The sequence below is a fragment of the Eubalaena glacialis genome, unplaced genomic scaffold (genome assembly GCF_028564815.1).
Source record: "Eubalaena glacialis isolate mEubGla1 unplaced genomic scaffold, mEubGla1.1.hap2.+ XY H_2, whole genome shotgun sequence".
Classification (NCBI taxonomy): Eukaryota; Metazoa; Chordata; class Mammalia; order Artiodactyla; family Balaenidae; genus Eubalaena; species Eubalaena glacialis.
This window is the reverse complement of record NW_026871156.1, coordinates 1600931-1627984: the sequence shown is the minus strand read 5'-3', so window position 1 is coordinate 1627984 and position 27054 is coordinate 1600931. Positions and strand designations below refer to the sequence as shown.

Below are 27054 nucleotides of genomic sequence, written 5' to 3'. Positions count from 1 at the left end.
GTTGGAGCCCTGCATAAGTCTGTAGGCAGACACCCTAGATTTGCTCAGTTACTATGGCCATTTCCTTACTTATTAGTTTGGTGATGAACAAGCCAGTGAGGTAGTTGGGTCGTACAGCTTATATTACCCAAGTTCAACGGCCTGTGGGTCTAAGCATTAGAGCCCCAGTATTGATTAAGTCCATGGAGTTTTATGGACTTAAAACTTTAAGCAAATTTTCATTTAAGCAAATGTTACAGTATTATTAATTTAGAACCTATGCTACAGAGGCGCAAAATTGCCCTTTTGTTTTCTTATATGAATTACTTTAGTATATAAGAAATTTTTAATATACTTATATATAATTTGTTATATACGTATTTTACTATATAAATTTTGTTATGTAAATTTGGATTTCCAATTTTGTCAAATTATGGATCTTTCTTTTAGTTTAGTTATTGTAACTTAGTGTACATTTATATTATTATATAAGATATATTATATACATGTCGACATATAATTTATTTATTTACCTTTTTTTTTTCTTTAGGGTTGCATCAGGGTTGTTTTGTATCTAGAGTTTGTTTTTCCCCTTTTAAAATATTTATTTTAGGCTTTTAGCCACCTGAAGCCAAGATTTTGAAGTTTTTCTGTCTATGGCTGATTAAAGGAAAAAGGGGATAGGAAAAATTCTGTTTGCCTGTCTCTAGACAGCAGTCTCTCCCTGGAATGGCACAGCCAGCTCCCTGATCTCAATATTAGCAACATCTGCATGAAGCACAATGCTTCCCAGGCTGCCACTGCTGTGTGGCGCAACCAGTTTGTAAGATAAACAGTCTAGTGGCATATCATTTCAATCTGAAACCAAACCACCCTGCTTGCTGCACCAATTGTTTTAATGTGGGTTTTATTATTGTTGAGGCCACAGGTCAGGAGATGAAATCAGTTGAAAAGAGCGTCTTCTCATAGTTACCAGGAGGATGGGCACACCATGCCATGGTGGGCCACATAGAGAGGTAGCAGGGTTCATCAGGAGACAGAAGGAGTGAGGAGAAAACAGGGGGAGATCTTTTATTGAATGGAAATTCCTTTTAAGAAGTGGGTGAGGCAGGGAAAGAAGGCTTAGGATTGGCTAGCTTTAATAATTTCAGTTCACTGTGCTAATTTCTACAGGTGCCTCTGTAGTTAGCAACCTTCTTGTGGTTCACTCAGAGATTGCAGTTTGGCCTCCTAGGCTGCTTGATACATAGGTTTTGGTTAGGTTCCCTGGATTGATGCTGCACAGTATGTGGTTTGCTCGGATGGTTGATCTGGAGGTTTTTTAGGCTCTTTGGGCAGATTTCTGCAGAGGCTTTGGTTAGGCTCCCTTGGATAGTTGACATAACGTTATAGTTTGACTTCTGGATTTGTTGCTGCATAGGCTGTGGTTAGGTTTTGGGGACTAAATGCTGTTTACTGCTATTACACCATTCCCTAAAACAGAGTCTGACACTCTAGTAGATGCTTATAATCAAATCTGAAAAGGATAAAAGAACATAGCATAACTACGTTATGAGTATTCTCTTTTAAAAATTCCTGAAAAGGGGCTAGTTTATAAAATGTATTGGTAAAAAACTCCAAAAAGGCACTAATAATATAAGCAATTCAATTGGACAAAGAACATGATTTGTATTTACAAAAGAAGGAAAACATTCGTGGTCTTTAAATGTAGGGAGATGTCCAACTTCACTCTTCATAGGAAAAATGCAAAATAACTCTACTTTAAGATAATAATTTTCGTTTATCAAATTGGCAAAAACTAAAAGCTTAACTATTGACAAGGCTGTCACAAACAGGAATGTACCCTGATGGCACTCCTATAGAGGACAAATTGGCAATATATAGCAAAATTACCTACCTTAGATTTTAAGTGAGAGTAAAGATTTTAAAAATAATAATCACTTCAAATTATTTCTAAAAATATTCACGTTTACTGACACTAATTTTGCTTCTCTATCACTATGTCTTGCACCATCTCTTCCCTCCAGCAGAAATGGCTTCCCACAGAATTACGTTTTTTGAGAGTTCCAAATTGTTCCCTCACATCACTCATACCTTTTCTGTTTCTTCCATGGTTAGTGTGTGCATACACACACAAAAACTTAAATATATGTTAACATTAATACATAAATAACAAATATGAACATACATAATTTTTAAACATAAAAATACATGTAAATAGAAATACATATAAATTTATGTTGTATACAAAAAGTGTATGCTATATATTGTAATAATGTATACATAGGTTTTCCTGCTTAACATTTAATGAAAAAATAATTTATATTTTAATTATGTTTTATTTATTTGTTTTGCTTGTCACCTCATTTAGAATATGGCTACATGAAACAGGGACATTTTTAATTAAAGGCACTGTTGTGATATAATGCGATTGAGAAATCTTTATGCCTGTTTCCCTCTTCACATCTCCTAGGCTCTCCTCTCTTCCAAAACACTTTGAATCCCCCGTCAGATACTTCAGGAGGAGTGTAATACCCAGAAGGGACCACGGCCTATGAAAATGGGTAGGTCTGAAGGGGAACCCAGGTTGAGGTCCCTTTTTGGTGGTAGGCATTATGAGACAATTCAGCCACTGAGGTCCTCTTTGGCTTCATGTTTAGAACTTGGCTGAAACCAAATCCATGTTTTAGAGGGTGACAGCATTAGCTGCTGCTCAGGTGCTCTGTCTTATCACCAACAGAAAGTTCACCTTCTGCTCAGTTCAGGGAGTCAGCAGGAGTTCAGGGTCTCTAAAAGCCTACACATCATTTGTAGAAGGGATCTAAACTTCAGGTATCCCCTGAGGTATGCCTTTGGGTCTATGGACAAGGCGCCATTTAGGGGATGTCTATTTTGGAGGGGACCTAAAGGAGGTAGTGTATAGGGACTGAGGGGAGGGATTTGGAAGTCTCTTTGGGGGCATACCCTTTTGCAATAGGGCTCAGGAATATTTGGGGGGTGGTCTTTGGTGTCCATGTTTCGATAGCACACGGTATTTGCAGTGTTCTCCAAAGGGAGGTGGATTTGGGTAAAATTTGAGATTTCTAATCAAGGCAGGATTTGAGGAAGATTGTTTAAGTAAGGGTCCTAGTAAAAGTGTTGGGAGCTTGCCAAAATGGCCTTTGTGACCCAGGTTCCATTATAGGGTCCTTCAAGCATTTGGGGACCTGGGTCAATAAGATTGGATGCATCGGCGCTCACTTTTTTTGCAAGGATATTCTTCAACTTAGGCTAAGAAGGGATACTGGAGCCTAGTCAACTAGGATCTTGCTGAGAAACAGGGTACCATTAGGACTTCATTTGCTATAGCTTTATTCACCATTCATGAAGATATGGGGCCCTTCTTATCAGGAAAGGAGAAAGGACAATTGTGCTGAAGGGACACAGATATAATCGTACCTAACTATATGAATTGGTTATTCATGAGGGAGAGTATAGTCCCAATATAGAGAGCCTTTTTTTAGGACAGTTGTACATGTGTCATGAAGAGTATGGTCTTTGCTCATTCATGTACATAAACCACGTATAGATTCCCCTAACAGGTTATAGAGTTTGGAGCCTTGCATCTAGTGAAGGAGTAGATACTTCTGTATATGAGGAGGGAAAAGCCTTCCGGTCCAGTATGTCAGTTACCTGCAAAGGTTCTAAATTAAAAATCCAGCATTGTTCTTTGCCAGCTGTGTGATCACAGGCAATATTTTTGCAGCATCCATTGGTGGTATGAAGGTGAGGCTAAGAAGAACAGCAAATACTTACATGAACTTTACAGTGTGGGGAATGTAAGTCTTTATCAGGTGTCATAATACACCAAGCAATTTAATAGTACTCCAACTACTAATGTTAATTAGGTAGTACTTACCGTGTGTCACACTCTTTTTTAAGCACTTTATTCATATTTAGTCATTTAAACTCTACCACTGGGGTAAGTTACAATTATTATCCTCATTTTATAGATGGCCCAGAGAGGTGAGGTGCCTGTCTTCAGGTCACACAGCTAGTAATCATGGAAAGAATTACTGTGAGGGTCCAACACTTCTCTTGGCTCACCTTTGAGCTGAAACACAAAAAAACCTTTGTTTCTTCCTAAGGAAGGACAGCTAATGAGTTATGTCAGAAAATGATAGAGTAAGGCCCTCCAAAAATTCTCTCCATTACAAAACTACAAAGTTGTGACTCAACTTTTTCAGAACTCTGGAAACTGACAAATTTTTAGAGGAACTAGGGGAGTATTTATGTGTTTAAAAATGACTGAATCTTGGTAAGGTCAGCAAACTCTAGACTGAATCTTGGTAAGATCAGCAAGCTCTAGAGACTAAATTGTCCCAATCCCATCCTGCTTTTTCCAACTTAATAATGGTACACTTTGAAATAGCATGCATTCCTTTTGCATCCCAGTAGCCACCAGAAGGAGTAGAACAAAGTGAGAATTCTTTCAGAACCTCACCTCCAAAGATTTGTCGTTATCTGATGTGTCTGAGGTGTTCCTTGGAAGACTCCATTTGCAAGACTGTCTGTATTTGACATAATTTCGAGCTCACCCAGTGCAAATTAACTTTACCCTGGGGAGTTGCCAAAATAATTATAGGAGCAGAAAGAAAATTTGAAGAAGTAATGCCAAGAAACATCCCGAATTTGATGCAAAACATCCACATACAGATTCAACCAGCTAGACAAACTCAAAGCAGGATAAACTCAAAGAGATCCATACCAAGACATATTATAATCAAACTACTGAAAGCCAAAAACCAAGAGAGAATTGTGAAAGCACTGTGAAGCAACCCATCACATGTAAGAGATCCTCAATTAGACCAAAAACAAAGATTTCTCATCAGAAACCATGCAGGGCAGAGGACACTTGGATGACATTCATAGTGCTAAAAGAAAAAAACAAAAACAAAAACTGTCAACCAAGAATTTTATATCCAGCAAAACCATCTTTTGAAAATGAGGACAAAACAAAAAACGGAGAGGATTTATTGCTATCTGCCGTACAAGATGAGATAATTCCTGGAGGGAGTCCAAACTAAAATGAAAGACCCTTTGATGTTAACTCAAATCCAGAGAAAGAAAGAACAACAGTAAAAGTAATTATATAGGTATATACAGAGGATAATTTAAACGAATTTTTTATTTGTATGATTGTAGTCTGAATAATAGTCCCAAAATATGCCCACATGTTAATCCCCAGGACATGTATGTTATTTTATGCAGAAAAGCTTTGCATATATGATTAAATTAGAGTCTTCAGATGGGAAATTGTCTTGGGTTATCTTGGGTGGATCTAATCAAAATGTTTCTTATAAGAGGAATGCAGGAGATGTCGGAGTCAGAGGAGAAGCCAGTGTGATGACAGAAGTAGATAATGAAGTGATGTATTTGAAGATAGTAGAAGGGGTTACTAGCCTAGGAATACTGGCAACCACTAAGCAAAAAAGGGCAAGGAAATGTATTATCCCAGTAGAGCCTCCAGAAGGACCCTGTCCTGCCAACATGTTGACTTTAGCCCAGTAAAACGGATTTGGGACTTCTAACATTTAGGATTGCAAGAGAACAATTTGTAATGTTTTAAACCACTGAATTTCTGGAAATGTGTTACAGCAACAATAGTAAACTAATGCAGTTACTTTTTTTCTCTTACCAGATTTAAAACACAACTCCATAGGAAAAAAAATTATTAATTGGTGCTGATGTATAAAGTGTATAAAGATGTAATTTATGATAAAAACAACACATGAAAAAGGGGGATAAACTACATAAAAGCAAAAATTCTTATTTTGAAATTAAGTTGGTATTAATCTGAGCTAGATTGTTAGAAACTGTCAGTTTAATTTATAACAACCTAACTCCAGAGCAACCACTAATAAAATGACTCTAAAATGTATATAGTAAAAGCAATAACAAATAACCATAAAAATGGTACACTAGAAGATGTCCAATTAAAAAGCAGAATGGCAGTATGGATTTTTTAAAAGCATGACCAACTACATGTTGTCAAAGAGACAAATCTTAGAGTGAAACAAATAGATTTTAAGTAAAAAGTTGCAAAGAAAAGTTTCATGCAAACAATAACCAAAAAAGAGCTATAGTGACTATACTAATGGCAGACAAAACAGATTTTAAATAAAAAATTTTATGAGACAAATGACAGTATATATTACTATATTATTGTATTAGATTAATAATATATTATTGATAAAGGGGTAAATCTGTTGAAATACGTAAGAATTATAAACATATGCTCACCTAACAAAACAGTTCCAGATACCTGAATCAAAAACTGACAGAATTTGAGAGAGAAATAAATAGGTTCAACAGTATATCCAAATAAATGACAGAACATAAGATCACCAAGGGAAGAGAAGGCCTAAACAACACTATAATATAAACCAAGTGGACTTAACAGACATGTACAGAAAATTCCTCCCAAGGACAGAAGAATACACTCTCCTTTCAAGTGAACTAGGAATGTTCTCCAGGATAGACTTTACGTTAGGCCATAAAACAAGTGTCAATAATTTAAATCACACCAAATATGCTCTCTGACCACAAAGGAATGAATAATGGGAAATCAATAATGGGAGGAAATTGTGAAAACTTGTAAATATGTGGAAACTAAACAGCACATTCCTAAGTAATCAATGAGTCAAAGAGTGTCCAAGGGATATTGGAAAATACTCTGAAGTGAATGAAAATGAAAACACAACATACCAAAACATGGGATACGGCAAAAGCAGAACCCAGAGGAATATATGTGTGTGTGTGTGTATATGTATATATACACATATATACATATACACACACACACATATATGCAAGCCTACATAAAAAGGAAGAAAGGGTTCAGAAACTGGAAAAAAAATCTAACCCCAAAGCAAAGCGAAAGAGGAAAATAATAAAGGTTAGTATGAAAATAAATAAAATAATATAAATAGAAAAAGAGTAAAGAAAATCAACAAAAACCAAAAGTTGGTTCTTTGACAAGATTATTAAAACTGAAAAACCTTAGGTTGACTGAAAAAACAAAGAGAGAGAGAGAGAGAGATGACTCAATTACCGAAACCTGAATGAATAAGATAAAATTGCTATGAAACCATACAGAAATAAAGAGAATTGTTAGGAATTCGCTTGGACATTACTTTTGACTATATGAAATAGTCAAATTACTAGAAAAACAGAGTGACTAAAACTAAGTAAAAAACTAGAAAATCTGAATAGACCTGTAACAAAGAGGTTGGATTAGTAATCAAAATTTCCACAAATAAAAGCATGGGACCAGATCTTTTTACAGTGTACTCTACCAGATGTTTTTCTGAGCATGCCAGTGGCGGAATGTCAGAGACACAGGTGTACTGTATATTAGCAAACAGTTAATGTCATATCTTATCATTATTCCATAGAAATGCATTGGGTGCTTATTGTGTATCAGGAGGTTTGTTAAATGGTGGTGCCTATGATGACTTGGTACTGTGTTTTTCTTATTTCATGGGCACTGGTAACATTAGCATTATGCTTTCAGGATCACTCTGGAAGGGTGTTTCAAGGCCTCATTATGAAATCATGTCCCCAAATGGAGGTTTCTCTGGTGCCTGGGTATATCCTCACCCATAATCAATTTCATATTAATAGGAAAAACATGTATTAACATATAAATTTTACGTTAATATTTAAACTTAACATTTAGTGTTTAGGGCATAGACAGCATTGCTGTAAACTTTTTACGCAATAGTGATTATTCATTTAATCTTATTTCCATGTACGTAACATTTCAAATTTCATAACATATCGACCATATCAGGTGGCTGCTGTTATCACAGTTGTATAGAAGAGGACAGTGAGGCATTGGTCCCTAGTCACTTATTAAGTTCAAGAGTGGTAATGGAAATCAGAGCGCTCAGGTGGCAGGGTAGAAATTTTAAATGCTTAAAATATGTGCTGTTAAAAAGAACCATAAGCAGTTCCGGGAAACTTTAGCACCCGTTTGGTTTCATATGCCTCTGTTGCAAGTCTCTTTCGGCACGGACTTCCACTCAGGCCGTTAACACCTAGAGTCTTGTATAATTCGAGACCAAAAGTCTTGACTTCTCTAGCTTGCTGTCTTCCCTCAGAGGGATTCAGTGATGTAACTATGCGTGTTTCAGTTTATACCCATTTTACTGAATGCAGCCACTAGATGGAGCTGTTTTCCTTCTGCCGGCAGCACACGTAATGAGTCACACAAGGGCTGCTGACGTCACCAGTGATTCACTACCGGTGCGACGGCGAGTAGGACCAAACTTTTTGTTTGGGCTTCCGGCTCAGCGGCCGCCGCTTTATCTCGGCGGTTGAGGTAAAGGAGACGTGGTCAGTGGAAGAGGGTAAGGCTGCGGCGGCTGCAGCTCTCCTCCAGCCAGTCGGCGGGGGAGGAGGAGTAAAAAGAGGGCGGTGGCCGGGCTTGGCTTCGGCTCCACTTGGAGTTGGCGGCGGAGCGACCCTGGGAACGGGCATTTGTAACAAACGGCCTTTCTCGGCACCTCTCCCCGGGCAGGGTTTTCGGGAGGGTCTTGGAGGTGGCTAACTGGGCTGAAGAGACGGCATAGGGGCGGATGCTGGGGCGGGGCCGACGTTACTCTTTCTTCCTTGTGTTCTGGAATCTGACCTCAGGGCTCCAGAGGCCCAGTTCCTACCTGTAGAGTCTCGGGTCCAACATATCTAGCCAAGAACCTTATTCCCTCACAGATCTAGCATGTTATAGCACCAGATTCAATATTCCCAGTCAATGTATTACATGGAAGACCTTAAACCAAAATTACTATCCTCACAGCTTCCAAGGGGAACCGGAGCCCTGTCAAGGTCTGTTTCCGTCTCATTTCCCTAAAAGAGACCTTTCTCTAACATCTTTACTCACACTTCACTCCCTTTTTTCCTCCTCCTAATCACCTTTCAGAGCTAAAAAAGTACACCACTATGGAATACCACAGACCCTGACTCGTTCTCAGAGACCCCTTCCTCACATCTCACCCTGGTAGCCGCATCTGTCAGAGATCACTCTGTACGCAGCATTTCTACTTAAAAAAAATTTTTTTAGCATTTCCCTTTAAAGACCTTTATTACCTGCCGTTAAAGACCTTCCTTTCTATGGCATCTTCAAGAAATGTCCCTACACCCAGAATTTCTACTTAGTCGTCGACCTTCCCAAACTCCATTTTAGCATTTGCCATCAAAAACACCTCCGAATCCAACTTTGTCCTTCACTAAAATGCTTTACTACTAACCCAATATCTGCTGTTAGAAAATACCCCCCTTTTTCATCGTCTCAGAATTCTTTCCAGATAATCCCAAGTAACTTCCCTCAGAAGCTCCCAAGGGACCAGATACCAGGTAGGAATTCTTCAGATACATAATCTGCCAGACATCGCTTCCCAGTCCCCCGTCACTGCACCAGGTTTTGATAGACCCTTTCAGATTTTGGCTCTAACCACCCTAATCAGAGACTCACCTTCACAGTCTTGCCCAGGGCTCTACCTGTGCATTCAAAAGCAAACAGGTTTTCCTACCTTCTTTTAAGATCCTGTTACTCCACATCTTGCCTTATAGTCTCCCCTAGGGCCTTTCAAGTTGCCAATATCTTCATTCAGAAGCCCTCAACGTCTGCTTTCAGCCTCATAGGCCCCTATATCATTATTATACAACCCCTCCCCCAGCACGCTTCCATCATACTAGATCCCCTTCTCAGCATCTGTTCAGCCTGCATGGTGCTCTGCATCATTAGTCACAGAAGCCCAGCCAGACTCACAATCTAGCCAGTGTCTGCTCACTCAGTCTTTTAGCCTGTTATCTTCCTGAAACTTTTTATCCTCCATTCCTAGGGAATATCAGCTGTCTGAGCTCAGCCTCCTCTTTCCTCCCTCTCAGAGTAGCTCTAGTACCTAGCATGTCTTCATGTTTCTGTTCTTGAAATGAGGATGCTAGTACTTAAGTCCTTCTCTCCACCAGCGTTACCACTAACAAAACAGAAAAGCCTCCCCGTATCTGGCTCACCTCTGACCCTTTTTCTAAAGATGTCCACTTTGCCACGATCGAAGAAACGTTGTATGTCTGGACCTGATCCAAAACCAAGTTCTAATTGCCCTTCTGCATGTTCTGTAATGTTCAAAGTGCCACCAGAACCAACCAACATGAGTGTCTTTTCCCTAAATCTTGGAGGTGGGATGGTATTGTGGTTGGTGGGAAAGTACCTCTTATTTAAGCGTTTTTTTGCTGTCTTGCTGAAGCTTTTTTCCCCTCCATTCCTAGGGAATGCCAAAAACAGGCAGTGCAACGGACGTAGATGAGGGTCTTTACTCCCGGCAGCTGTGAGTTTGGCTGAGCCTGGGAGTGTGAAGGAGGAGAGGGGCACAGAGAGGATAGAGTTGGGTGGGCCAAGCCCTGACCCAGAGTCTCCTTCAAATCTGGCAGGTATGTCCTGGGCCATGAGGCTATGAAGCATCTCCAGACAGCCAGTGTGCTGGTGTCGGGCCTTCGGGGCCTAGGGGTGGAGATTGCGAAGAATATCATCCTTGGTGGGGTCAAAGCTGCCACCCTCCATGACCAGGGCACTGCCCAGTGGGCTGACCTCTCATCCCAGGTACCTCTTCCTGGATCCCTTCCCCTTGCCCAAGCACCAAACCCCCTGGTGTCTGCATTCACTTCACTTCTTTCCTTCTTGTACCTTCTTGTAGTTCTACCTAAGGGAGGAGGACATCGGTAAGAACCGGGCTGAGGCATCACAGCCCCGCCTTGCTGAACTCAACAGCTATGTGCCCGTCACCACCTACACTGGGGCCCTTGTTGATGACGTCCTTAGTGGTTTCCAGGTACTTTGCAGCATCACCCTGCCTCCTGACTTACACTCTTAGATCCTTTTCCTGGTTGGTTTGTTCAGTATTTATTTAATGGACCACCCTGTGGGTGCTTGCGCTGGGGTTTCCCAGAGAACTTGGGCACTGGAACTCCTGATGCAGCAGTAGGAACTTATCCTGGTGAATAAGGAAGGGAATTCAAAGATGCCCTACAAATCATCGCCGAGCAGGCTTTGCTTTGTTCTTTTGTTCTTTTGTTTTATTTGAGAATTGAAGCAAATGAGTGTAGGATTTGGGGATAAACCCAAACTTTAACTGGGAACAGACTGTGACTCATTGTTTGACTCCCAGGACATGCAGGGTTGTAGGCAGGCAGGAATGGGTGTTTTTCAAATAAGTGAATTAGTTGTCTTCAAATTCTGTCCTCCTAATACTGCTTTACTTTTCTTGTCATAGTCTGGGGTTTCATATTGCTCTTCATTGAGTTTTACCCTCACTGAGTATGACACACATACTTTGTAAATATTTGTAGAAAAGGTCTGAACCAGTAAGCGTTAGTCCTGACATTCTGCCAACCCCTGGCCTGCCTTTCTCCTTTATTTTCTTATTTCCCTTCACCCCAGTGCCAGTCCCTTTGCATGAGCTTCCTTCTTGTTACCGGTGGTGGTCCTTACCAACTCTCCTTTGGAGGACCAGCTGCGGGTGGGTGAGTTTTGTCACAGCCATGGAATCAAGCTGGTGGTGGCAGACACTCGGGGTCTGTTTGGGTGAGTGCCTGCTTCTTCCTTTATCCCCAGCTCCTTCCAAGCCCAGGCTAAGACCCCCTGGCTCCCAGTGCCGTAATGCTACTCTCAGCCCACCAGGTTTTCCATTCTCCATGTTCACCTCTCCCCAGTTGGCATGAGCACTGATTGCCAGCAGTGATGGCTAAGCTTTCTTAGGAAGTATTCGCTGTGTCTAAGGGTCTCAGGCAGCATTCCTGTTGTCTCCTTTTACAGGCAGTTGTTCTGTGACTTTGGAGAGGAGATGATCCTGACGGACTCCAATGGGGAACAGCCTCTCAGTGCTATGATTTCTATGGTTACCAAGGTAAGGAGATTGGCCCCAGGGGTTCTGGCAGGCATGTGGGTAGCCATAGTCCTCCTTTATGCTCCTGGTACCCTGATCCTACCTCTGAGGCTTTCTTTACTTCTCTTCCAACCGGGACAACCCTGGTGTTGTAAGCTGCCTGGATGAGGCCCGACACGGGTCTGAGAGCGGTGACTTCGTCTCCTTCACAGAAGTTCAGGGCATGAATGAACTCAATGGCATCAGTCCCCTAGAGATCAAAGTCCTGGGTATGCCAAGACTGGGGGGCAAGAAATGGTTGCCCAGATCAAACAGAGAATTGTCCCTGTGGTGTGGGCTGACCCACAGCCCAAGAGGTGACACATATCTGTAGTCTTGACTTGTACCAAAGTCCAAGAGGAGATGCCTCTCTGAAATCTGACTTGAGACTTAGAAGAGGTGTGTCCAGGTAGCCTTAATAAAGACATGTGAACTGAGCTACAGGCAGAAAAGGTTTATACCACTAGTATTTGATTCCATTATTATTTTTTGGCCCATTGACTATATCTCTTTTTTTTTTTTTAAACTGTTTTAGAGTGTATAGTATAACAATCTCTAAGTAATACTTCATCACCGCACATATTAAAGAAAAACTTACAACGAAATATTTCCACTTTCTGGTTCACCATTTGCTGTCATTGTATATTTTATGTCATAAACTTCTCAATACATTATTTTTGACTTCACAGTTATACTGTTGAAAAGATTTAAGAAAGTTTATTTTTACCCACATATCACCATTTCCAGTATACTTTTCTGTGGCTCTAGATTTGCATCTGATGCCATTTTTCTTCTGCCAAAGAAAACCTTTAACATATGTTGTGGATTGGGGTCTGCTGGTGGTGATTCTTTTAGCGTTTTAATGCTTGAAATTTCATTTTGCCTGTGTTTTTGAAAGATGTTTTTACAGAGTGTAGCATTTTAGATTTCATTGCTTTAAAGATATTGCTCTATTGTCTTTCCTGCCTTGTTTTCCACAGGAAGTCTGCTATTCTTATCCTTGTTTTTCTGTATTTAATGTGCTTGTCTCTATCACTGATCTTAATCAATGGAATTATGATACACATTAGTATAGTTTTCTCCGTGTCTCTTTTGCAGTTTATTAAATTTATATTAACTATGGGTTTATAGTTTTATCAAATTGGGAAAATTTCTGGCCATAGTTTTTTTCAAAATATTACTTTCGCAGCTCACTGCCACCCCATTATCTCTTTCCAGAACTCCAATTACATGTATATTAGGCCACTGGACTTTTTTGTCTTTTTCCCCGCCTCTTTGTTGTATTTCGGGTAGTTTCTTCTACTTTGTTAAATCTCCTAATTTTTTCTTGTGTGTTAATTTGTTAATCACATCTGTTATGTAAAATCACTGGTCAAGAACATTAAAACAACTATTATACATATATTTCACATGTCAAAGAAATTCCCAACAAAGGTGTGGGCTGAAAGAGTTTTTGAAGAAATAATGGCCAAAAATTTACAAATTTGATGAAAACTAAAGCCACAGATCCATGTTCTGGTAAGTTTTGATGGATGGAAGGTAATTGTGAATGTTAGCTTTTTGGAGTTGCGTTTTGTGTTCCTTTAACATTTTTGAGTTTGTTCTAGAGAAATTATGTAGTTGCCATTGGATCGTCTCAGGGCTTACTTTTTCTCTAGAGTGGCATTTAGGCATAGCATACCTGTGCTGTCTGAAGAAATCAGCATTGTGTTTTTGTTGGTTTTTTTTTATGATGCACTATACCTTATTTTTATTTCTTAATTGAAGGATAGTTGATTTAATGTTTAATGTTGTGCTACTCTTTGCTTTACAGCAAAGTGACTCAGTTATCTATATACACATTCTTTTTCATATTCTTTTCCATGATGGTTTATCTCAGGATACTGAATAGAGTTCTGCGTGCTCTACAGTAGGACCTTGTTGTTTATCCATTCTATATATAATAGTTTACATCTGTTAACTCCAAACTCCCACTGTATGGGGGAGGGGGTTGGGGGAGGAAGAGAGTGGGAGGTTTTCCCATTCTTGTTTTGATAGTGCTGTTGATCTTGGGAGGGAATGAATTGACAGATAACCCTTCATTCTTTTCATCCCCCAGGTCCCTACGCCTTTAGTATCTGTGATAGCTCCAATTTCTGTGACTATATCTGTGGAGGCGTTGTCAGTCAGGTCAAAGTAACTAAGAAGATAAGCTTTGTGAGTATGAGCAGGAGGGTGTGCTGTAGGGTTCCAGGCATCTCTACGTGTTTTACTTTTTTTGGTTCTGATATCTTGCTCTCCACAGAAATCCTTGCCCACTTCACTGGCAGTGCCAGACTTTGTGATAACAGATTTTGCCTAGTATTCTCGCCCTCCACAGCTGCACATTGGCTTCCAGGCCCTGCACCAGTTCTGTGCTCAGCATGGCCAGCCCCCTCGGCCCCACAATGAGGTAGATGGGTGGGCAAGCCAGCCAGGTCCTTGAACCAAAGCTCCACTATGCCTCTTCATCTATTTAGTTTTTCTACCTCTCCCTCTCCCCACAGTGGTGTGATTGTTCTTTTTCTCCTTCCAGGAGGATGCAACAGAACTGGTGACCCTAGCACAGGCTGTGAATGCTCAAGCTCTGCCAGCAGTGCAGCAAAGCAGTCTGGATGAAGACCTCATCCGGAAGCTGGCTTATGTGGCTGCTGGGGATCTGGCACCCATAAATTCCTTCACTGGGGGCGTGGCTGCCCAGGAGGTTATGAAGGTCAGTGCGAGTGGAGAAGGACAGTGCTGGGAGTGGGCCAGGTTCCTTCCTGGCTCTGCTACTTGCTGTCCAGCTCTGATTAACCAGTGATCATTTCCTCTTTCTTACCCCCTCCTCAGGCCTGCTCTGGAAAGTTTATGCCTGTTATGCAGTGGCTGTACTTTGATGCCGTTTAGTGTCTCCCTGAGGACAAAGAGGCCTTTACAGAGGACAAGTGCCTTCCAGTATGTGATTGGGGGCCCATGGAGAAGGCATTGTTGTGGTTCTTTTTAAGGTTCCTTTTCTCTAACCCTCTCTTCCCTTCACGTGACTCAGTGCCGGAACCGTTACGATGGGCAGGTGGCTGTATTTGGCTCCGGCCTGCAAGAGAAGCTGGGCAAGCAGAGATACTTCTTGGTGAGAGATCCTTTTGGTCAAAAGCTACCTTTATGTCCCCTAGCCTCTGGCCACCTCTTCTGGAGTCTCCTCTTGGCTTACAAGGGAGGGTGTTTGGTTGTACCCTCATCTCATCCCTTTTGCATTTTCTTCATACCAGGTCCTTTATTCCCTGGTCTTGTGCCTCTTTCCTTAGATGACCATGGATTTTTTTGGCCCTGGGACTTAAATATGCAGTAGTAGATCCTCTTACCCTCTCTTGCCGTCTCCAGGGGGAGTGAGGACTGATGAGTGGCTTTGTTACCCCAGTGACTCTAACCATCTTCTGTCTCTCTTCTTGGCCACCTCCCAGGTGGGTGCAGGGGCCATTGGCTGTGAGCTGCTCAAGAACTTTGCCATGATAGGGCTAGGCTGCGGGGAGGGCGGGGCAATCACCATTACAGACATGGACACCATAGAAAAATCCAATCTGAATCGACAGTTTCTGTTCCGGCCTTGGGATGTCAAGGTGAGTGGAATGGACATGGTAAGTGGTTGAGCTTTGTTTCTCACTTTTCTCCTGTCTTTTTCTTGTTATCTGTCTTACTGCCTTAGGACTTTTTTGTTTCTCTCTTTCCTTCAGTTCTTCCCGTATTTCTCTTTCTCTACCATTCAGTCTTTCTTCCAGCAGATATTTATTGAGAACTTATTACATCTTTCATTTGTGAGTTTACACGTGTCCCCACCCATTTTTTTTCCTTTGCTTTTTGGTTACGGCTAATGTGGAACTACAGAAGCTAGGTTATGGAGGGATCTATCTGGGAAGTCTTCTGTAAAGCTCAGTGTTACTTTTGCCTGCTCACTGTTTATCTTTCCTTTCATTTTATGATGCAAATACTAGGTAATACTTAAGTAGTTAGAATATATAAGATAGCAAAAGAAAGGTTTCTGCCTTTGTCTAGTGAGAAGACATAGTAAATGAGAGATTCTCAAATGCGGTGGAGGTTGACAGCACTCTTTCCTCAAGTCCAAAAGATCACAACTGTTTTAAGAATACTAAGACATTATGTCCTTTTTATCCTCATTTTATCAGGTGAAAGGGTAATTTTCCACTCTACTTTAGGAGGCTGTCCCTAACCCAAAGACACAGTATTTTCCAAATGACCAGACCAATTCATGATGGTACAGAATTGTGCATGAAGTAAAGAACCATTCAAAATACAGAGAAAGCCAGTGGGTATTGATGTGGATTCAGAATTTCACCTTGCAACTAAACTTTAAAGTACTATCACTTGTCAAGTTTTGATGTATTTTTTAAAAAATATCAACATTCATCTGAAAATGTTATTGAAACATTTTTCTGTAAGGCTGGATGTCCCTTACATCTTTCAAGCAAAACATGTAATAGATTAAATGCAGTAGATAATGAAAATTCAGCTATCTTCTAAGATATTATATAACTTAAAACAAATTTGCAAAACTGTAAATACAGTTTGACTCCTGTCATTAAAGTTTTGTATTGGAGTTTTTTTTCATAATGTTTGTACTATATAATGGAATTATTCCCATTTTTAAATGGAGTAATAATATTTTAAAATTTTCTGAGTTTAAATGTCTAATGTAGGAAATCTTGATAGCTGTGCATCACATAAAAAAAAAAAAAAACCTCTTTTTAAGATCGTTATTTTGGACAACTGCTACAGCAAATAATAAATACAACAGCACAGTATGTGGTTAGAACATTAGAAGGTGAAAAACACTGTGTAGGGGCAAGAATGAAAAACAAGATAAAGAATTGGAAGTGCCATGAGAGGGTGGTTTGCAGTGTGGTAAAGGAAATCCTCATTGGAAAGGTGGTATTTCCACAGAGAATTAAAGATGATATACGAGAAGAGGAAGAAATCTCAGGGAAGAGTATGTCAGGTGAAGGTAACAGTGTGAGCAAAACCCTGAGGTTGGAATATGCCTGCTGTGTTTAAGGAATAGAGACAGAGACAGACCATGGTAAGAGAGAAGGTTGTAAAAGTAATAGGGACCAGCTCATTTTACCCTTAGTGAAAGTGGGAATCAGGAGAGGGTTTTGAGAAGGAAAGGAATGTGATCTGACTTGGACTTTCAGAGGATCCTTTTTGTTTTTGTAAGTTCAGAGGACCTTGGTTTTCTTTGGGTGAATGCACTCCAACTCTGAGTGCTAGTAACTAAAAAAAACAATGGATGTTCGGTAGACAAAAGAGCAGATATTCAACCCATTGTCTCCTATTGTATCACTGTTTTCCTTTTTTATTCACCCCATTCCCCATTTGTCCCAGCCCAAGCTGTGTGGCATTTGTCATAGACCACAGAGCCTCCTGACCTCAGAGCCTAGGTCTTGTGCATCATTACATAAATCAATTTTCAGAACAGCTCTGTAAAGTTTTGTTGGGTGATTATATGAATGGCCGTTCTGTTTCTCCATCCCCACCCAGAAATTGAAGTCTGATACAGCTGCTGCAGCTGTGAGCCAGGTAAATCCACACATCATGGGTGATGAGCCATCAGAACTGTGTGGGCCCTGACACAGAGCATGTGTATGATGATAACTTCTTCCAAAACCTGGATGGTGTGGCCAATGCCCTGGACAATGTGGATGCCCGTGAGTTTTGGAGGTGGGTGAGGATGAGGGGAGAGTAATGTGTGTGTTTTAGGGAGTGTGTGTCACCGTGTCCTATCCTGATGTTATTTTCCCCACCCTCGCCTGCTGCAGCTTTCTCACAGACACGTATGTGGACTGCTGCTGTGTGTACTGCCGTAAGCCACTTCTGGAGTCAGGCACACTGGGTACCAAGGGTAATGTGCAAGTGGTTATCCCCTTCCTGACAGAGTCATACAGCTCCAGCCAGGACCCTCCTGAGAAGTCCATCCCCATCTGCACACTGAAGAACTTCCCGAATGCCATCGAGCACACTTTGCAGGTGATCAGCCTTGCAGGGAGAAAGAGGTGGAACAGATAGGTACCTGGACAGTGTCTCAGATACCAAACTCCTGTTATTCAGATGATGAAGCCTCAGTGTATGTAACATCTGCCCTCTCTTTAACTATCCTTCACTCACTTTAAACCTAGCAGCCTAAGCTTTTCAAAATGACGTTTTTTTAACTTGAAATTTTTATTTTGGAAACATACAGGGAAGTATTATTTATACCATGTAAAATACTTTATGTAAGAAGTGTATATCTAAAAAGTGAGGATATGTTTCTTTGTATAGAGGATACTATTTTCTTGTTGAACAAAATTAACTTAATATCATCTCTGCTAGTTATTTAAATATCTCTAATAGTAAGTCCATATTTAGGACTAATTTTCTAATTGTTTCCCAAAATATGTTTGATAGCTTGTCAGCATAGTTGTGTTTATATGGTACACATACATACAAAACAGCATACCCATCATGTAGATTGACAAAGTAAAAGCACCCCATTAACTGGCCCTCAGAACTTAGCCCTAGTTACAGTCCCCTTTCAAACCACAAATAACCATCATTTTATCAAAATGATTCTTAATGCAGTCTTTGAGGCTATGTTTAGGAAGTATGGGCATAGGAAGAAAATGAGCAGTAACAGTTCAGTCTGTCACTTTTCCTTCCAGAATGGATGAGTTTATACTTGTGGACTCAGTTCAGTATGTGTCTTTCTCCCTGTCCATACATCCCATGTTGGTGTGTGGGGGTGTGTGTGGGTGTGTGTGCGTATGTGTGTGTGTGTGTGTGTGTGTGTAGATACAGAGAGACGGAGAGAGAGATGTGTTTGTGTGTGTGTGTTCATTTCTATATATATAAAACCTCTACTAGGTTATGGTTCTATTACTGTGTTTCTCTGTACCCAGCATGCAGAAAGGCCAATAAAAAGGCTTTTAAAACAAATACACTACGTGCCCTTGGACTTAACCTCTTCATGCTTCAGATTCCTTATCTGTAAAATTGGAATGACAGTAGTAACTCTCACAGGACTTCTGTAAAGCATTTACACTTAATATGTCCTTGTGACTTTCAAACTAAGCTTTAAATATACACGTGTGTACTTATATTAACTCCATGAGGTGTAGTTTTACTGTTACAGTGTATGTTTTTGAAATGAGGATACACGAGTAAAGATATACCTGATGGTCACAAAACTGTGGCAGAGCTGGCATTTGAACCTGGATTTCCAGCATCAAGATGCTCCAGATCACTTCACCAGTGACTATTTATCGACCTCCTAATTCTCAGGGGGCAAACCTCTATCTTACTTTCTGCCCAGTCCCCAGAACCTGCATAGAGATCATTCATGTTTTATACTTGGTGTGAACTTTTTCTTTTATTGAGGCATGACATACCTAGGGTAAGGTGTGCATCTTAATAAATTCTGCATGGATGTACACTTGCGTATTTTTTTTTTAATATTTTTAAATTTTATTTATTTATTTTTCGCTGTGTCAGGTCTTAGTTGCGACATGCTGGATCTTCGTTGTGGGTTCTTTTGTTGTAGCACACGGGCATAGTTGCCCCGCAGCATGTGGGATCTTAGTTCCCCAACCAGGGATCGAACCCATGTCCCCTCATTGGAAGGCAGATTCTTTACCACTGGACCACCAGGGAAGTCCCTACACTTGTGTATTAACCTCTGCCCAGATTAAGATCATTGGTTTTTAAATTGAAGTGGTGGGGGCTTGACAAGTTTGAGGAGTCACATTGGGAGGGCTTCTTTCCTCTGTTCTCCCATAGCAGCCATGCTCTTCCTATTTGCTGTATTTCCTGATGGTCTTCCTAATGCCTACAGAAACTTATTTGTTTCCCATAATCCACGTAGTGTTTATTTGCTCTGTCTGCATTGGGCTCGGGATGAGTTTGAAGGTCTCTTCAAGCAGACAGCAGAAAACGTCAACCAGTACCTAATGTGAGTAATTCTGTCCAAATCCTCCGTCACCCTGTCTCCTGCCTGTCAGTCCAAGCATTGTGTAACCAGTGTAACACTTAGGACCTGGCCTACTTTTCGAATAAACTGATGATTCCTTGGGCCTTATAACTTTGGGAGTCAGGACTGACTTTTCATGGAGTTAAGCTCACTCTGGGATCACTGTGTAATTCGGAGTTTGTGTCCCCTCTAATTCTTGATGGAGATTCAACGTTTGTGGAGAGAACACTGCACCTGGCAGGCACCCAACCCCTGGAGGTGCTGGAGGCTGTGCAGCGCAGCCTGGTGCTTCAGCGGCCATATACATGGGCTGACTGTGTGACCTGGGCTTACTACCACTGGCACACCCAGTACTCCCAACAACATCAGACAGCTGCTGCACAACTTTCCCTCGAGCCTGGTATTACACTCTTGTGGGGTCCATTTGTCAGAATAGGCTTACTGGAAACGGCTTGCTACACGCTTTTGACATGATTCATTGCAGTTAATCCAGTTGTGGCAAGCCCACCAAGTCCCAGAGATCTCATAAAATGATTAAGCGAGTGATTTTTGAAGTCTAAGACCTATTCCTCCCGACCCCTGTCCTCTACCTGCCCGTCCCTAGTCTCTCAAGCAAGATACTTGGTACCTAGTTCCCTTAGATATGAGTTGAGTCATTCCAGATTCCCAGTCAGGGCTATAGAGATTGTAGAAGAGAAATTTTGGTGTTAAGAGCACAGGACCGAGGTGGGTTCAAGTCTCAACTGCATTTGATATTGGGACTAATAATCATGTATTCCCTATCTGTACCTCAGTATCCTCATGTAGGAAGTAGGAATAATGGTGACCTAATAGCATGAGAGTTTTATGAGGGCTAATTGATATTTATTAAGTTAATAAATATTATGTTAGTACATGCCTGGCAATCCATAAAAGTTTCATAAATAGCTCTGCGTCTGGCACAAAGTGAGTGCCCAGCGATACTAAGTTGGGACTTCCGGGCTTGAAAATGAGGAGTCACAATTATCAGAAAGACCTCTCCTCTCAGGTCCCACTGCCCCCAATCTTTCTGTTTTCCTAGCTTACGAGCTCAGGAGCCCCTTTCTGGTCTGGGCCTAAACGCTGCCCACACCCGCTCATCTTTGATGTCAGCAATGTAAGTCTCCTCCCTCGGGTCCCCTACAGTCGGGTAAAATGTGGGTACGTGGATGGGAAGGAGGCTGCGGCTCCTTAGGTGAGTACTGATAGGCTTACCCCTCCATACCTTGCCTTCTCTTAGCCCCTGCATCTGGACTACGTGAGAGCTGCTGCCAACCTGTTTGCCCAGACCTGTGGGCTGAGGGGCTCTCAGGACCGAGCTGCTGTGACCATACTCATTCGGTCTGTGCAGGTCCCTGAGTTCACCCCGAAGTCTGGTGTCAAGATGCATGTTTCTGACCAGGAGCTGCAGACCCCTTCCTGTGTTGGTGAGGGTGTTTAACTAGTTGGCCTAGAGCTAGCATCCTACTTATCACCTATCTATGCAAGCCTCCTCTGTACTTGTGTTTTGCCACTGGCTCTGCTCTGAGATCTCAGGCCTGAGATTTATCCACACTGTCCTTTGGTCCTTGCTTCTTCCAATTTAAAATAAGGTTGGTTGGTTGAGGCAAATTCTCTGATGCGCTACTACTTTGTTCTTCCCACCCTTTCTCTCTCAGGTGCACCAGTTGTCCGTCTCTTTTCTGTGTGTGTGTGTTTGCTTTGTTTTGTTCTTTCCTCTGTTTCTTTTTGTGGTTGTGTGCAGGGACAAATGGATATGATCTTTACCAGTAGTCTCTCTGCCTTGATTTCTTCCCTGGTTCATTTCATTATAGATCTCCTCATCCACCTCCCCACCTTCCTTTGGTATGCATCTTTACCCTGTTTTTAACCTCCATATATCTTTCCTCATCTCCCTCTCAAGATAGCCCTCCTCATCTCTCCATCTATAACTACCCACCAACTCAAATTTCCCTCCCTCTCCCCTATCCTGTCTCATGCTCTGTAAGTCTTCCAGTACGTTTTATCTTCTTTGTATATATCCTTCAATTTCTTCATCTGTATATCTCTCCCCTCCTCATATATCTCCCGCATTTCCCTTCCCAAATACCTACTCTCTCATGTTCCTCTTTGTATATTTTCTTTATATATCTCCCTACCTGTCTCCCTTTCAGGTATTTTGTACTTTCTCATTCTCTGTACATTCTCTAAATCTTCACCTTTATTCCCCTTGGTCTCCCTCTTCAAATTTTCTCAGGTTTATCCCATTTCATATTACTCTCTTCTTTCCTGTCTGTGCATTTTCCCCCAATGCCCCTTTCTGTATCTTTTATCCCTCTGTCTCCTGTTTTCCCTTATATCTTCCTTCATGTCTCCCCTTCTCTCGCTATGTCTTTCTTTTTCAGTATGTTCTCATTGACATCCTTTTTTTAAAAATTGTGGTAAGAAACACAAAAGATTTACCATCTTAACCATCTTTAAATATAGTAGACTTCCATTTTGGAAGGCTTAATATTTCATTGAATGGATTTTAAGGCTTAATATTTTAAGGCTTAATATTTCATTGGATGGATAGATCACGTTTTTCTATCCACTCATTCATCAGTGAACAACTTCTGTTGCTTTCACCGCCTATCTGTTATGATTAGTGCTGCTGTCTACATCCTTTCTTAGTGGCTTTATCTCTTTCCCTCAGTGGCTCTAGATATATCTCCATGTCCCACACACCTGTCTGCCTTTTTCTTTTCTGAGGTGTTTTCTGCCCCATCTTTCCCCCTTCCTTTTACTCTTTCCCACGATGTGTCTCCTTTTCAAATCCTTTATCTGCCTGAACATCTCTGCCCCACCCTGGACTCCTGCTTTCACCTCAGACCCTGGCCTGGGATCTAACATGTATCTAAGGACTAACATGTACTGCCTCCCTTTCTGCAGATGATAACCGCCTGCAGGAGCTCAAGGCCATGCTGCCCAGCCCAGAGAGCCTCCCTGGGTTCAAGATGTACCCCATCAACTTTGAGAAGGTGCTGTGATGGGGAGCTTCTACAGTGTAGGAGGATGGGCTGAGCCATCCTAAGCTTTTGTGGGGATTACAGGCCTGCCACATGGCCCAATTATCTTTTGTGGTCTGGGCCAGTATTTGGCTGGTCTGGCAGGTAATTGAGGTGAATATACCCCAGTCCCCAGTATCCAGGAAACCTTTTGTTCCTTTAACTCTGTCTCTCCTGTTCTTCCTCTGTCTCCACTCACAATAGGATGATGACAGCAACTTTCATATGGATTTCATTGTGGCTGCATCCAATCTCCGGGCGGAGAACTATAACATTCCCCCTGCAGACCGGCATAAGGCAACAATAGACCTAACCTTGCACCCCTTTCCAACTTTGAGTCTGCCACATTTGACCTCTTCTGTAGACCTTGAACGTCTCTAACAACTACCTCTGCTCATCACCTTCTGTGTTACAGAGCAAGTTGATTGCAGGGAAGATCATTCCAGCCATTGCCACAACCACAGCAGCTATGGTTGGCCTTGCATGTCTGGAGCGGTACAAGGTGGTGCAGGGACACCAACAGCTTGAGTCCTATAAGAACAGCTTCATCAGCTTGGCCCTGCCCTTTTTCAGCTTCTCTGAGCCCCTTGCCCCACACCATCACCAGGTAAGGGCTTGCTTTTATAGAAACCTTTGGTGTTACCCATCAGTGAGTGACGCTGTGTGTGGGGGCGGGGTAGAGGTTGTGTGCATCTTATCTCCGTAGAACTGGCTCTAGTTTTCGTCATACCAGGTGAGAGGCTTTCTTTAATTTTGTGTATCCTTTGTTCATTGTTTGAACCTGTGCACAGTAGGAATGGAACTGGCACGTTCGTGAAAGAAAGAGGAGCATGTGATCTGGGCTTGCTCCCTTTTCACTCTTTGTGATTTACTCTGTGCTTTGTCCCACAGTACTATAACCAGCAGTGGACATTGTGGGATCACTTTGAGTTACAGGGGCTGAAGCCTAATGGTGAAGAGATGACCCTCAAGCAGTTCCTTGACTACTTTAAGGTAAGGCCCCTTCACTCACTGCACCTGTGGTGGTGGTTGCCCAGGTTACTGGTACTGTCCATCCCAGTGACACTGTTGCCCCTCCTCCTTCCCACCCTCTGCAGACAGAGCACAAGTTAGAGATCACCATGCTGTCCCAAGGTGTATCCATGCTCTACTCCTTTTTCATGACAGCAAGCAAGCTCAAGGAACGGTTGAATCAGCCGTGAGTTGGGCCAGTGGGCAAGCAGAAACAGGTCCTGCCTGGGGTGGGAAGCATCAGCTAGCTATGCAACTCATGTTCACTGTTCTCCTTACTTTATTTGTCTCCGTAAGTCCTTTCCTCACTTTCTACTTCCCTGACCCTCTTTTTCCTCACCCCAGGGTGACAGCAATAGTGAGACGAGTATCAAAGCGACAGCTGGGACACCACGTTCAAGCACTGGTGCTTGAGCTGTGCTGCAAGGATGAGAGCGGCGAGGATGTGGAGGTCCCCTATGTACGATACACCGTTCGCTGATCCCTCTACACCCATCTACCACATTCTCAGTCAAGTCCCTCTGTAAATTCAACTCAATTCCCTTCAAAATACCTACCACATTCTTTACAAAAACAGAAAAACAACCATAAAATTTGTATTGAACCGCAAAATACACTTAATAGAGATATTCTGAGGGAAATAAACAAGGCCAGAGGTAACAAAATTCCTGATTTCAAACTATATTATAAAGATGTAGTGTAAAAACAGTATGGAACTGGCATAAAAATCAACACATCAATCAATGAAACAGAATAGAGTGCAGAATTAAATCTCCACATATACAGTCAACTAATATTTGACAAGATAAGAACATTCAATGGGAAAATGATTTTGCAAATAGTGTTGGGAAAACTATATGTTTATGCAGAACAATGAAATTGGGCCCCTAGCTAACACTGTTCACAAGAATTAACTCAAAATGGATCTAAGGCTTAAATATAAGACCCAATACCGTAAAACTCCTGAAGGAAAACAGAGAAGTTCCTTGGCATTGGTCTTGGCAATGATTTTCTGGATAATGACATCAAAAGCACAAAACAACAATAGCAAAAATCAACAAATGGTTCTACATCAAATTTGAAAGATTCTGCACAGCAATAATGAAAATAATAATAATAATAAAATGAAAAGGCAACCTACTGAGTGGGAGCAAATTTTTGCAAATCTAATGGATAAGGGATTAACATCCAAAATATAAAAAGAGCTCATACAATTCAATAACAAAAAAATGATTTAAAAATTGGCAGAGAAACTAAATAGACATTTTTCCAAAGAGGACATCCAAATGACTACATAAAAATGTACATAAAAAGATGTCCAGCATTACTGATCATCAGGGAAATGCAAATCAAAACCACAATTAGATTTTACCTCACACATGTTAGAATGACTATCATCAAGAAAACAAGAGATAAATGTTGGCAAAGATGTGGAAGAAAGGAAACCCTCCTACACTGTTGGTGGGAATGTAAGTTGGTGCAGCCACAATGGAAACCAGTAGGGAGGTTCCTCAAAAAAATAAAAAATAGGTTTACTATATGATCCACTTCTGGGTATATACCCAAGGGAAATGAAAACAAGATCTCAAAGAGATATATGCACTCCTTTGTTTACTGCAGCACAATTCACAACAACCAAGACATGGAAACAACCTAAGAGTCTGTCAATGGATGAATGGATACAGAAGATATGGTATGTAAATATGCAATGAAATATTATTCAGTCATGAAAAAGGGCACCTTGCTATATGAGACAACATGGATGGACCTTGAGTATTAAGTTATATGAGAGAAATCAGTCAGTGAAAGGCAAGTACTGTATGGTATTACTTACCTGTGGAATCTGAAAACACCAAACTTGTAAAAACAGCAAGTAAGATACTGGTTACCAGGAACCTAGGAGGAGGTAAATTAGAACAGATATTGTTGAAAGGCACAAACCTGCAATGAGTAGTAAATAAGTCCTAAAGATCTAATGCACAGTATAGTGAATATAGACAATACTGTATTATTACCATCACACTTGCTAAGTAATGAGTCCAACTGCTAAAAAGAACAGATAATTATGTAATGTGGTAGAGTTGCTAATTATTGCTACTGTGGCAATCACATTATTATATAAATGTATCAAATTAACATGTTGTACACCTTAAATTTATATACTGTTATATGGCAATAAAAAAGTCAATCATTGTCCTATATACCAGCAATGGAAGAGTGGAATTTGAAATTTAAGACAAAATGCAATTTACATTTAGCATCCCCAAAATGAAATACTAAGGTTTAATCTAACAAAATATGTACAAGACGTATATAAAAACTACAAATTCTGATGAAATAAATCAATGAAGAACTAAATAAATGGAAAGATATTACACATTCATGGATAGGAGGACTCAATTCGTCAAGATATCAGTTCTTCTCAGTTTGATCTATAGAGTCAAAGCAATGCCAAACAATACCCAAGCAAGTTACATTGTGGGTATTGACAATGTGTGTTTTTTTTAATATATATATAAATTTATTTATTTGTTTATTTGTTTATCTTTGGCTGCATTAAGTCTTCGTGGCTGTGCGCGGGCTTTTCTCTAGTTGCTGTGAGTGGGGACTACTCTTTGTTGTGGTGCACGGGGTTCTCATTGCGATGGCTTCTCTTGTTGAGGAGCACAGGCTCTAGGCACGCAGGCTTCAGTAGTTGTGGCTCGCAGGCTCTAGAGTGCATACTCAGTAGTTGTGGTGCATGGGCTTAGTTGCTCCGTGGCGCATGGAATCTTCCCAGACAAGGGCTCGAACCCGTGTCCCCGGCCTTGGCAGGCAGATTCTTAACAACTGCACCACCAGGGCAGTCCTGACAAACTGTTTTAAAGTTTATATGGAGAGCCACAAGATCCAGAATAGTCAACAAGTTAAAAAGGAGAACAAATTTGCAGAACTAACACTGTCTGATTCAATGTCACAAAATCAAGATAGTGTGGTACTGGTGAAAAATAGACAAATAAGATAGCCCAGAAATAGACCCACATAAATACAGACAACAGAAATCTGA

At 41.1% G+C, this 27054-nt stretch overlaps 1 pseudogene; it reads left to right on the top strand.

Annotated features, from left to right (window-relative positions):
- The first annotated feature begins 8287 nt into the window (after nucleotides 1-8287).
- On the top strand, nucleotides 8288-24682 carry LOC133082986 (ubiquitin-like modifier-activating enzyme 1 Y; annotated as a pseudogene).
- Nucleotides 24683-27054: the final 2372 nt, after the last annotated feature.